At 42.4% G+C, this 12,795-nt stretch overlaps 1 pseudogene; it reads right to left on the bottom strand.

The window, feature by feature from the left end:
• Nucleotides 1–274: 274 nt before the first annotated feature.
• Nucleotides 275–2,937, bottom strand: LOC123441877 (annotated as a pseudogene).
• Nucleotides 2,938–12,795: the final 9,858 nt, after the last annotated feature.

The following is a 12,795-nucleotide window of genomic DNA, read 5'->3' as shown; positions in this document are numbered from 1 at the left end:
GTTTAGACTAAAGACTTTGATGATGAGAATTATGTATTTATCCATAACATAGTTAATTAAAATATAAGAACTGTGATTGCCTTTTCAGTAAAATAACACACCAAATAATCTGCCTACATGTCACACATGGGTCCCATTTATCAGCGTGGAGAAATACATGACTCTCAACTAAAAAAACTTTCTCACACAGTGACATGTGGGTCCCCCTTGTCAGCGAATGAGAAAAAAGGAACGACAGGAGACATGCCGCTTCTATACTCAATCACGGTAAAAAAACAGTAGTAAAACGTTTTGCACCGAGTAGATCAGCAAACAAGGGCAGTTCCCTGTCAGAAATCAGTGGGTTTACAAGTCTGCAGCCATTCACCTCATCCATTTCAAATTCAAACATTTTTTGTGTGGCACGATCTTCATTTATACAAGGAATCCCATAGCACGCAGAGGTCCACATTGCCTCTGGAAACAATGATCCCTATCTTGCCGCTCTCATGCCAAGTAGAGCTCTGCTTGAACTCATCGCCGGAGAGGACAGCGGCAAGGCCAATGGCACCGCTAAGCTCCACGGCCACCTTCAGCGTCTTGTAGCACATCTTCATGGCGTCCACAATGGCATTGTCATACACGACGATGACATCCTCCACCAAGTCCCTCACCACCGGCCTAGAAATATAAATTTAAAGATTAAATGTAAGAAAGTTTTGAAGACATATGGTTCTTCTTTACACTCGCATAAGCATTAATAGTATTGTAAACCATATCAGGACGTTCATGTCAAATAAATTTTAGAGAAATAAACTATCCAGCTATCATTGATGTTCACATGAAAAATCTTTAAAAGAAGTGGAAAAGAGTCAACATTTTAGTACGATTCCAGGACAACAATGCACATGCAGTAAATGATGGAATATATTTGCTTTACCATGTCAAGTCACCGAGAAAAGCTTGTAGTCCATCAGCAATGGTGTTGGTCGCAGGCAGTTTGATGATTCTTCCACCAGCCTTCGACTGGGCTGAATCATCAGCACCCTTCGGCTCTGCTGGCAGAATACGTATCGAGGGGTTTATGGCCTTTGCAGCCAGTGCCACACCAGAAATTAAACCACCACATGTAGTTCAACCAAAAATATTTGTCAAGTGATAAATTAGAATAGACTTCCTCACAGAAAAGGACTATTTATGATAGGGATAAACTAAGAGAGTACAGACCACTAATTGGAACAATTATTGTGTCGATCTTTGGGACTTGCTCCAAAAGTTCAAGGCATACTGTACCCTGACCACTGAAAAAATATCAAACAAAACGTATCAGGATTTTTGTAGAAAAAATGATGATACTCTTTTAGAGTAAAACGGTACTACATAAAACAATAAAATGCAGAAGGTTGTGTTGCTGGTTGAAACGAGTAAAGATTCATGAAATCATAAATTTTAGATAAAGACACTGCTAATATGATGGCATGCCACTAATCTAATAACTCCAAATACTCCTTGTGATCACGAAAGAACAGTTCATCAGTGGTGAGTAAGCAAGTGATCAAATTTCTGCATACTTTCCATTTCACACCAGAGATTTTTTTCGCATAAAAAACAACAGCCTAGTCATTAGAACTACTTTATCAGAGGACTACTGAAATACAGAATGTTACCAAAGTTATATCTATGGTAGCTTTGGAAAAATCTTATCATCTACCTTGGGGAAACTGTAAGCACTCTATAGGAATAATAAAAGCTTTGGATAGCAAAAAATGAAAACTACCTGATGGTATACTTATCATTAAATGGATGAATAAGAATAGCACCAGTCTCTTCCTAGACTTTTTTAGCCATAGATTCTCTTGAGTCCATGGTGACGTCGCTCCAGATAACCTGACCACCATAACGCTTAACGTTGTCAACCTTACATGCTGGCGTGTCTTTGGGTATGACAATGTAAGCAGGTACGCGACGCAGCTTTGCAGCCAGTGCCATAGCAGCATCATGGTTTCCACTGAGAAGAAACCATATTATCAGTATCTTAGATTTCTTCTGAATGTTAGGAACAATCACAAAATACACTGAAGCTAGAATCAACCCGCTATGCGTGACAACACCCTTTGCTGCCTGGCTGTTATCAAGGGCAAATATTGAATTGGATGCCCCTCGGATCTTGAATGCCCCTCTACACAACACAATACAACATATGTCCACAACAATTAGCACCATGTACTGCAAAAAATTGAATAGGTAAATAGCACATGAGGCAGTAACTCTCACGCCTTCTGGAAGCATTCACACTTGAAGAACAACTGCTTCCCTGCTATGGCATCGATGGACGTGGATGATAGAATGGGTGTTTTGTGCACGCATGGTGCGATGCGCGCCTGCGCCTCCCGGATGGAATTGATATCCGTGGCATAACCTTGGCCTTCTGTGCTATGTCCATCGTCATCTCTGCTTCCCGCCAGGCCTAATAAGTATCAGCTACATCAATCATGTATCTCGTCCTCAGCTCAGTCATACAACGATGCGGATACACACCGGTTCAGTGCTTCATTATATTGCGTACTAAATAAAATAGACGATTGAAACAGTAATAGTGAGTATATCTTCCCCTTGGAATGAATTTCGTACAATATAAAACATACATAACTACACAAATTCAGAATTAAAATTAAAATGGTTCCAGTTTAGTGATTGAGGGTTCTCAATTCTTGGATGTACTGGCTGAAGGGGAAAAAAGAAGAAATAAAACCTCCTCATCGTCCCTGGAACACCTCCACTGTATTACTGTTTAAAATGCCCATGCTTTGTGCATATTGTGGGACAATGAAAAAACAATCCTGAATGATCTGAGGTATGCTTTTCATAGAGATGTCAAGGATGTGTAATCTCGTACCTCTGCAGGCAGGGACACAGTTCTGGGACGCAAAGATGGAGAAAGAACTTGGTGAGGGCCATCTGTCTAGTACAACATTTGACAGGTAAGTTACCACGCATTTATATGTCTCAGTTTCAACACTTGGAGTTATTGGACAGTGTCTCTTTTGTGCGGAAGCGAGATCGTAATTGCATATACTGCATGATTCTGTTTGCTGGAATCGCCGCAGAAGCACTTGTATATGGGGAGGCAGAAGGAGGAGAAAACGACGAGAACTTATTCAGGAGTTTGTGTGTTCTGCTCGATCCTCCCCTTTCTGTCGCACAGGTCCATATTCTTCCTCTCATGTGTCTCTTCTTACCTTCGTCTTAATAAAGCAAACACATGAGTATTTTTCGTTGCTTATCATCAGATGGCAAATAGAGCTCGCTGGTCGGTGATGCAGTCTTACAACCTAGCGAGGAGGGCCTGGCCGAGCATGCCGCGGGGGTCGATGACGATGCTGGGCAGTGATACGTCTCCATCGTATCTACTTTTCCAAACTCTTTTTCCCTTGTTTTGGACTCTAATTTTCATGATTTGAATGGAACTAACCTCGACTGGCACTGTTTTCAGCAGAATTGCCTTGGTGTTGTTTTGTGCAGAAATAAAAGTTCTCCAAACGTCCTGAAAATTTACGAAGATTATTTCCAGAAAATATTAAAAATACCTGCGCAGAGATCCACCGGAGGGGATGGGCCAGTGGGCCACAAGCCCTGTAGCCGCCACCCCCTGGTGGCGGCTAGCAAGCTTGTGGGGCCCACGTAGCTCTGCCGCCCCCAATCTCAGCTCTATAAATTCACTTTCGTCCCAGAAAAAATAAAAAGAGAAGATTTCGTCGCGTTTATGATACGGAGGCGCCACCACATCCTGTTCTTCATCTGGAGGGCAGATCTGGAGTCCGTTTAGGGCTCCGGAGAGGGGAAATCGTCGCCATCGTCATCATCAACCTTCTTTCCTCTCCAATTCCATGAAGCTCTTAATCGTTCATGAGTAATCTATTCGTAGGCTCGCTGGACAGTGATGAGTAGGATGAGATCTATCATGTAATCGAGTTAGTTTTGATGGGGATTGATCCCTAGTATCCACTATGTTCTGAGATTGATTTTGCTACTACTTTGCCATGCTTAATGCTTGTCACTAGGGACCGAGTGCCATGATTTCAGATCTGAAATTATTATGTTGTCACCAATATATGTGTGTTTTACATCGATCTTGCAAGTTGTAGTTACCTACTATCTGTTATGACCCGACAACCCTGGAATGACAATAACCGGAACCACTCCTAGTGATGATCATAGTTTGAGGAGTTCATGAGTTCACCAAGTGCTAATTCATTGGTCCGGTTCTTTACTAAAAGGAGAACCTTAATATCCCATAGTTTTCTTTTGGACCCCGCTGCCACGGGAGGGATGGACAATAGATGTCATGCATGTTCTTTTCCCTAAGCACGTATATCGACACACGGAATGCATGCCTACATCACATTGACGAACGGGAGCTAGCCACATATCTCTCCATGTTATAAAAGTTGCATGATGAATATCATCCAAACAAAACAACGACCCATTGCCTACGAGTTTGTCCCACTGCTGCTGTTACTTGTTTTGCTCTGCTGCTGTTACTACTACTGCTGCTGATGTTACTTGCTCTGTTGTTACTTGCTACTGTTACTACTTGCTGCTGCTGCCACTAATGTTACTTTGCTTGCAGATATGAATCTTTCAAGTGTGGTTGAATCTGACACATTCAGCTGCTAATACTCGAGAGTATCCTCTCACTTCCTTTGGTGAATTAAAAAATTTGGGTTGAATACTCTACCCTCGAAAACTGCCTCGATCCCACGCGCTGGTGGGTTATTGCAAGACAATTTCTAATTGTTGAGCAATCGAGAATAGCACCCGTCTAGCAATTGCCAGAGAGTTCTAGTCACCATTTTTCTGGCGCCGTTGCCGGGGAGGTATTGCTATATTCTCTGAGTCACTTGGGATTTATATCTGTTGATCACTATGAAGAATCTGAAAGATCCGAAGACCAAAGTCTTGCCCTCAACTACGAGGGGAGGTAAGGAACTGCCATCTAGCTCTGCACTTGATTCACCTTCAGTTATGAGTAAGTTTGCGACATCACCTCCTGCTAGAAATCTTGATATGTCGCCTGTGCTTGATGATGCTTATGATACTGCTAGAGATGCCATGCCTGATACTGCTAGAGATGCTTTGCCTGATACTGCTAGAGATGCTATGCCTGATGTTGCTTTGCCTGATGATGTTATGCTTGATACTCCTAGAGATACTACTTTCCCTAATGTTCCACTAGGGGTTTTCCTTGATGCTCATATTGCTAGAATTACTGCCAATGCTCGTGATGCTTCTCAAACTACCGATACTATTGAGATAGAACCTGCTTTTGCTCCTGCTAGATCTAGCTCTCCTAGATATGAATTGCCTGATATACCTCAGGGTTACGTTACGGAGGGAGAGATAGCTGAGGATTTTCTTGCATGTAAGGATGCCTATGACGCTGAGAAATTACTTCTCAAGCGGAAGGAAAAATCTCTGAAAGCTAGGATGAAATAGACCCGAAGTTTGCCACTTCACCTATCTTTATCACCGATAAGGATTATGAATTTTCTGTCGATCTTGAGATAATCTCTCTAGTCGAATCTGATCCTTTTCACGGTTATGAGTTTGAGACAGTCGTAGCCCATCTTACCAAACTACACGATATAGCCACCCTTTTCACTAGTGAGGAGAAGATCCGCCACTATTATATCCTTAAGTTGCTTCCTTTCTATCTAAAGGATGATGCTAAAGCCTGGTTCACCTCTCTTGCTCCTGGATGTGTGAGTAGTCCCCAAGACATGGTCTATTACTTCTGTGAGAAATATTTCCCTGCCCATAATGAGCAAGCTGCCTTGCAGGAAATATACAACTTTGCTCAACTCCAAGAAGAGAGTCTCCCACAAGCTTGGGGGAGGCTCATCCAGCTACAAAATGCTTTGCTTGATCACCCTCTTAAGAAGAACGAGATACTTGATATCTTCTATAACGGACTTACCGATGCCTCTAGAGACCACCTAGATAGTTGTGTCGGTTGTGTTTTTAGGGAACGAACTGTAGAACAAGCTGAGACCCTACTGAATAACATCTTGATCAACGATAATGCTTGGACTATTCCCGAACCACCTCCTAAGCCAACTCCAAGAAAAGAGGTATTATATTCCTCAGTCCCGAAGATATGCAAGAAGCCGAGAAATCTATGCAAGAGAAAGGCATTAGATCTGAAGATGTCAAAAATATACCACCTATCGAAGAGATCCATGGTCTCGATAACCCGATGCAGGTAGTAGAAGTAAATTCTCTACATAGGTTTGATGAGAGTGATATTCCTTTTGACAAACCTGCTAGCCTATGCTTTGATGAATTTGACAACTTTGTTGCCAAACAACAGAGTTTCAATGATCATGTTAGTAGACATTTGGAACAAAGTACTCGTATGCTTAGCCATTTAAGTGCTTGTGTAGACAGAAATGTCAATGATCTGAAGCTTCTGAGTAGACATGCCTCTATGATTACTACTCAGGTAGAACAAGTACTTAAAGCTCAGAATGACTTGCCCAATGAATTAAATGACAACTCTGTCAGAGTCATTACTAGAGGAAGCAAAATGACTCAGGAACCTTTGTATCCCGAAGGTCATCCTAAGAGAATTGATCAAGATTCTCAAGGAATTAATGTTGATACACCCAATCATCCTAAAGAGAAGAAGAAGGATGATAGAAACCTACATGTCAGTTCACCAAATACTATCACACCTGAAGAACCAAATGATATTTCTGCGTCTGATGCAGAAACACAATCTAGTGATGAACATGAACCTGGTGACAATATGGACAGCGATGTTCATAATGATGCTCAACCTAGCAATGATAAGGATGTGGAGATTGACTCTACGGTTAATCCTGATAACCCACAACCTAAGAGATACGATAAGAATGACTTCATTACTAGGAAGCATGGTAGAGAAAGGGAGCCATGGGTTCAAAGATCTATGCCCTTTCCCCCTAAGCCATCCAAGAAAAAGATGATGAGGATTTTGAGCGCTTCGTTGAGATGATAAGACCCATCTTTCTGCAGATGCGGTTAACTGATATGCTCAAAATGTCTCCGTATGCCAAGTACATGAAAGATAACGTGACTAATAAACGGAAGATACCAGATCTTGAGATCTCCACCATGCTTGCCAATTACACTTTCAAAGGTGGAACTCCTAAAAAACTTGGTGATCCCGGAGTGCCCACTATACCTTGCTCCATTAAAGGAAACTACGTAAGAACTGCCTTATGCGACCTTGGAGCCGGTGTTAGTGTTATGTTGCTCTCTCTTTATCGTAGACTTGAATTGGATAAGTTGACACCCACTAAAATTTCTCTGCAAATGGCCAACAAATCAACTGCTTTCCCTATCGGCGTTTGCGAGGATGTGCCTGTTGTGGTTGCTAACACCACTATCATAACAGACTTTGTTATCTTGGATATTCCGAGGACGATGCCATGGCTGTCATCCTCGGAAGACCCTTTTTAAACACTGCAGGGGCTGTTATAGATTGCAACAAAGGCAATGTCACCTTCCATGTCAACGGTAATGAGCACACCGTGCGCTTTCCGAAGAAACGATATCAAGTACATTGCATCAATGCTATCGAAAAGACTTCATCGATTCTCATTGGGAGCTTTGAATGCCCTATTCCTCGTGTCAAGATGAAGTATGATTTGCTTGTTGGGGAGATACATATCCCCATTGAGGTGACTTAGTGGCTATTCGAAAATTCTCCATTCTCTTTTGCGATATGAAAAGGTTTTTGTCATGAGGATTTGATCAACCTCATTGACGGATTTCTTTCGATGACCATGAAATGGATGAATCAAGGAGTCACATACCTCTGTTTTTAGCTTTCATTTTCTATGGCTTAGAAGAAAAATGATAGATTTAGTTTAGTTTTTCCTGTTTTCTGTTTTAGCGTCCCGGAGAAAAATACCCCGAAAATAAAAGTTCTCCGATGGTCCTGAAAATCTAGTATGATTTTTTCTGGAATATTTGAAAAATACTAGGCCTGAGAGCTGTCCTGGGGGCGTGACCAGTGGGCCACAAGCCCTACAGCCGCCGCCCCCTGGTGGCGGCTAGCAAGCTTGTGGGGCCCACAGGGACCCCCTCCACTCATTCTAGCTCCCATCCTCTTCTTCCACCTCCAGAAAAAATTGTTTCGCAGCTCAAACCCGTGTTCTTGCTCATTTGGCTGTGATTTTCGATCTCCTTGCTTAAAGCACCATTATCCGAACCATTTTGGGGAAATTACTCCTTGGTAAGTGACTCCTCCATTGGTCTAATTAGTTTTTGCTCTAGTGCTTTATCCTTCACGTATTCTTGCTACCTTGGTGACCCTGTTCTTGAGCTAGAAATGTTGATTTTAGCTGGTCCCAAATAGTTTTAGCGCGTGATACGGTCTCTATGCACTAGTAGGAGTGGTTTCTACAAGTTGGGTTAATCTTTATTCACTTTTCTTTCGAAGTCTCTAAAAATTTCAGAATTTTTCAGAGCTAGAAAAGGGAAAAGATGAGGAGTTCTTGAGAGGCTCTTCAAGCCGTAACCCCAAGGAGGATGAGAAGAACCACCCCAAGTACGTAGTTCCTCGAGTCACAGAAGTTCGAGCGTGCGAGTGGCCAAGTGATGAATTTTTGCGCGCCGCTGGGCTTTATGAAGACCTTTATTACTTGGTGGAGAACGCAGGTCTTACTGCGTTCGTCGAAGATAAGTGCTCACAATACCTCCTCCTCACCAATATTTTCGTTCAGAGCTTCAACTTTTATCCGAGGAAGAATCCTCCCATGGTTGAGTTCATGATATACAATGTCCCCCAGTGCATGACGCTACAGAATTTTTGCAATGTATGCAAATTACCTTATGTTGGGGATATCCGTGATCCTCGTCCACGGGACTTGGAGGATTTCATTGGTACTATTGCTGTTGGAGAGGAGAGAGGAGTGTCTCGCGCTAGAATTGCTAGCATACATTTTCCTGTGCTTCGGTACTTCTCATTATTTGTGGAAAAATGTTTGATTGGCCGTGGGGAGGCTGGATCACTTAGTTCTCCAGACCTTGCGGTTCTATGCGAAGGCCTTTATAACGATAAGACTTATAGCCTAGGTGCTATAGTAGCCCAGCGGTTGAACACCAATCGTTCCAAGGGTGTCGTCTATGGAGGTATCTATGCTACCCGTCTTGCCAGACATTTTGAGATACCCGTTAGACTGGGAGAGGAAGGAGAGATGCTTCTCCTTGAGAAATATCTGGATTATGACAGCATGGTTCGCCATGATTTTCTGGATAGAGATGCTAGTAGACGAATGATTTATAACCTGGTATTTAGTCAAGGTACTCGAGAGACTATTACTTTGCCTGCTCCTTCCTTGTTCGATCTTCATGCAGGCAGGTACACTATTATGCCCTCGGACATCTACGCATATTGGGGCTTGGCCCAACCATAGGTGCCCGTGCCTGAGCCGCCAGTCGAGTACCAGACGGCAGTTTATTAGTGGGAGCCAGAGGAGCTCACACAGCAGTGGCATCCATAGTCTGCTCCAGAGTATCCCGGAGCTGGTTATTTCCCACCTTGGGAGTAGACCAAGCTAGGCCAAAAGCCTAAGCTTGGGGGAGTACGTGTTCTCACCGACTTTACATTCATGCTTATGCTTTCACTTTGTTAGCCGGTGTTTACACTTTGCCACTATATTATCCATCCTAGTTTATTTTCGTTTTCTTGTTTTGTGTCCTTTTGAGAAAACCCAAAAAGATTTTTCTTTCTTATTTTGCTTGTTGGGACCTTTCCCGTGTAAATAGTTTTCTTTTTCTTTGGGTCAAGGTAGAAGATATTGGTTACAATGTTTAGTGATTCTTGCATGCATACCTGTTTAGCTTTCAAAGAGCCATATTACTTTGTCTTCTCCTTTGTGTTTGCCTGCAGATTCAGCTTAGTCCATTGCACGAGCACTCTTATTATTGTTCACATTGTTCGATCATGCAAATGAAAGGCAATAATGATGATATATGATGAAGTGGCTGAGACTGGAAAAGCTGGTATGAACTCTATCTATTTTGTTTTTGTAAATATGACTAGCTTGTCCTAGATTCAGCTTTGTTGTGAGAGAACCATGTTTGCAATTATAACTTAGAGATCATAGTTTCTGATGCCATGCTTAACTAGCTGAGAGCTTATAATGGTTTATCTTGAATGCCAACATAGATTTTGAGATGACTATGATGTAGTATGATAGGATGGTATTCTTCATTGAATGATTCAAGTGGCTTGACTTGGCGCATGTTCATGCATGTAGTTGAAACAAAATCAACATAGCCTCTATGATGTTTGTGTACATGGTGATTTATATCGTGTTCATGCTTGCATTCAATGTTAGTCAAACTCATTGCATCTTGATGTCTGTTGTCGCTCTCTAGTTGGTCGCTTCCCAGTCTTTTGCTAGCCTTCACTTGTACTAAGCGGAATACTACTTGTCTATCCAATTCCATAAACCCAAAAGTTTTTCCATGAGAGTCCACCATACCTACCTATTTGCGGTATCTACCTGCCGTTCCAAGTAAATTTGCATGTGCCACTCTCTAAACCTTCAAGAAATAATCTGTTTTGCATGCCCGAACCGCTCATGTGGTGACAAGGGGCTATTGGTATCTTCCATGCTAGGAGTGTTATCCTCGACATGTGTTTATTCACTGTCATTCACGAGAAAGGGGCCGGTAATTGGAAGGCCCAGTTCCACGCTTAAATCGAAAACATAACTCTAAAACAAGACTCCCCCCCGAATTGATGTTAGTATGGACGGTACCCGAGGATTCGGCTAGCCGTGGAGTGTGATTGATTGGTGGTGGGGGATTTAAAACTTTACTTTTCTGTTTGGGAACCGCCTATAGCATGAGTAGCATGGAAGATATTGAGAACTCTTGGTCATTGCGTTGACAATGAAAGCATGCCACCCAAAATTATTATATCTGTTTTCAAAGCTTGAGCTCTCGCACCTCTGCAAATCAATGCTTCCCTCTGCGAAGGGCATGTCTATTTATTTTCCTGTTGAGTCATCCTCTTCTTATATAAGCACCAATTAGAGAGCACCTCTGTCATTTTTATGCTTTGCTTTTGATTGATATCGAGTATGACTATGACTGGATCTTCGTTGCCATGAATTACAATGTTTAGTCAGCCCTTGATCTTTGAAAGTGCTCTGCATTTATGTTTTGCGGTGTCAGAAAGAGCTAGCAAGATACCACCTATTCTTATTGCTTCATGCTTGTTTTGATTGAAGTGTTGGTATTTGAAACTCATTATTATTTGCTCGTTAGCTGATTATGCCATTGATATTAGTTTACCGTGAGACCCTTGTGTCACTTGCTTATGTGGTTAACTTGTGATCTTGCTGAAATTCTGGTTATGAGTTAGACATAGTTGCAACAAGATCAAACAGAGTTTGTCAAAGTTTTTCTTTCTCTCTCAGTTTGTCAACTAAGTTGCTTGAGGACAAGCAAGCTTTTAAGCTTGGGGGAGTTGATACATCTCCATCGTATCTACTTTTCCAAACTCTTTTGCCCTTGTTTTGGACTCTAATTTGCATGATTTGAATGGAACTAACCTGGACTGACGTTGTTTTCAGCAGAATTGCCTTGGTGTTGTTTTTGTGCAGAAATAAAAGTTCTCCGAACGTCCTGAAAATTTACAGAGATTATTTCTGGAAAATATGAAAAATACCTGCGCAAAGATCAACCGGAGGGGATGGGCCAGTGGGCCACAAGCCCTGTAGCCGCCACCCCCCTGGTGGCGGCAAGCAAGCTTGTGGGGCCCACGTGGCTCTGCCGCCCCCAATCTCAGATCTATAAATTCACTTTCATCCCAGAAAAAATAACAAGAGAAGATTTTGTCGCGTTTACGATACGGAGGCGCCGCCACATCCTGTTCTTCATCTGGAGGGCAGATCTGGAGTCCGTTTAGGGCTCCGGAGAGGGGAAATCGTCGCCATCGTCATCATCAACCTTCTTCCCTCTCCAATTCCATGAAGCTCTTCATCGTTCGTGAGTAATCTATTCGTAGGCTCGCTGGGCGGTGATGAGTAGGATGAGATCTATCATGTAATCGAGTTAGTTTTGATGTTGATTGATCCCTAGTATCCACTATGTTCTGAGATTGATGTTGCTACTACTTTGCCATGCTTAATGCTTGTCACTAGGGGCCGAGTGCCATGATTTGAGATCTGAAATTACTATGTTGTCACCAATATATGTGTGTTTTAGATCTGATCTTGCAAGTTGTAGTTACCTACTATGTGTTATGACCCGGCAACCCCGGAGTGACAATAACCGGAACCACTCCCGATGATGATCATAGTTTGAGGAGTTTATGTGTTCACCAAGTGCTAATGAGTTGGTCCGGTTCTTTATTAAAAGGAGAACCTTAATATCTCATAGTTTCCTTTTGGACCCCGCTGCCACGGTTGGGATGGACAATACATGTCATGCAAGTTCTTTTCCCTAAGCACGTATGACGACACACGGAATGCATGCCTACATCACATTGACGAACGGGAGCTAGCCACATATCTCTCCGTGTTATAATTGTTGCATGATGAATATCATCCAAACAAATCACCGACCCATTGCCTACGAGTTTGTCCCACTGCTGCTGTTACTTGTTTTGCTCTGCTGCTTATACTAGTGCTCCTACTGTTACTTGCTCTGTTGTTACTTGCTACTGTTACTACTTGCTGCTGCTACCACTACTGTTACTTTGCTTGCAGATATTAATCTTTTAGGTGTGGTTGAATCTAACACATTCAGCTG

The sequence above is a fragment of the Hordeum vulgare genome, chromosome 3H (assembly GCF_904849725.1).
Source record: "Hordeum vulgare subsp. vulgare chromosome 3H, MorexV3_pseudomolecules_assembly, whole genome shotgun sequence".
NCBI lineage: Eukaryota > Viridiplantae > Streptophyta > Magnoliopsida > Poales > Poaceae > Hordeum > Hordeum vulgare.
Note: the sequence above shows the minus strand (reverse complement) of the source record. Positions and strands in the feature narration are given on the sequence as shown.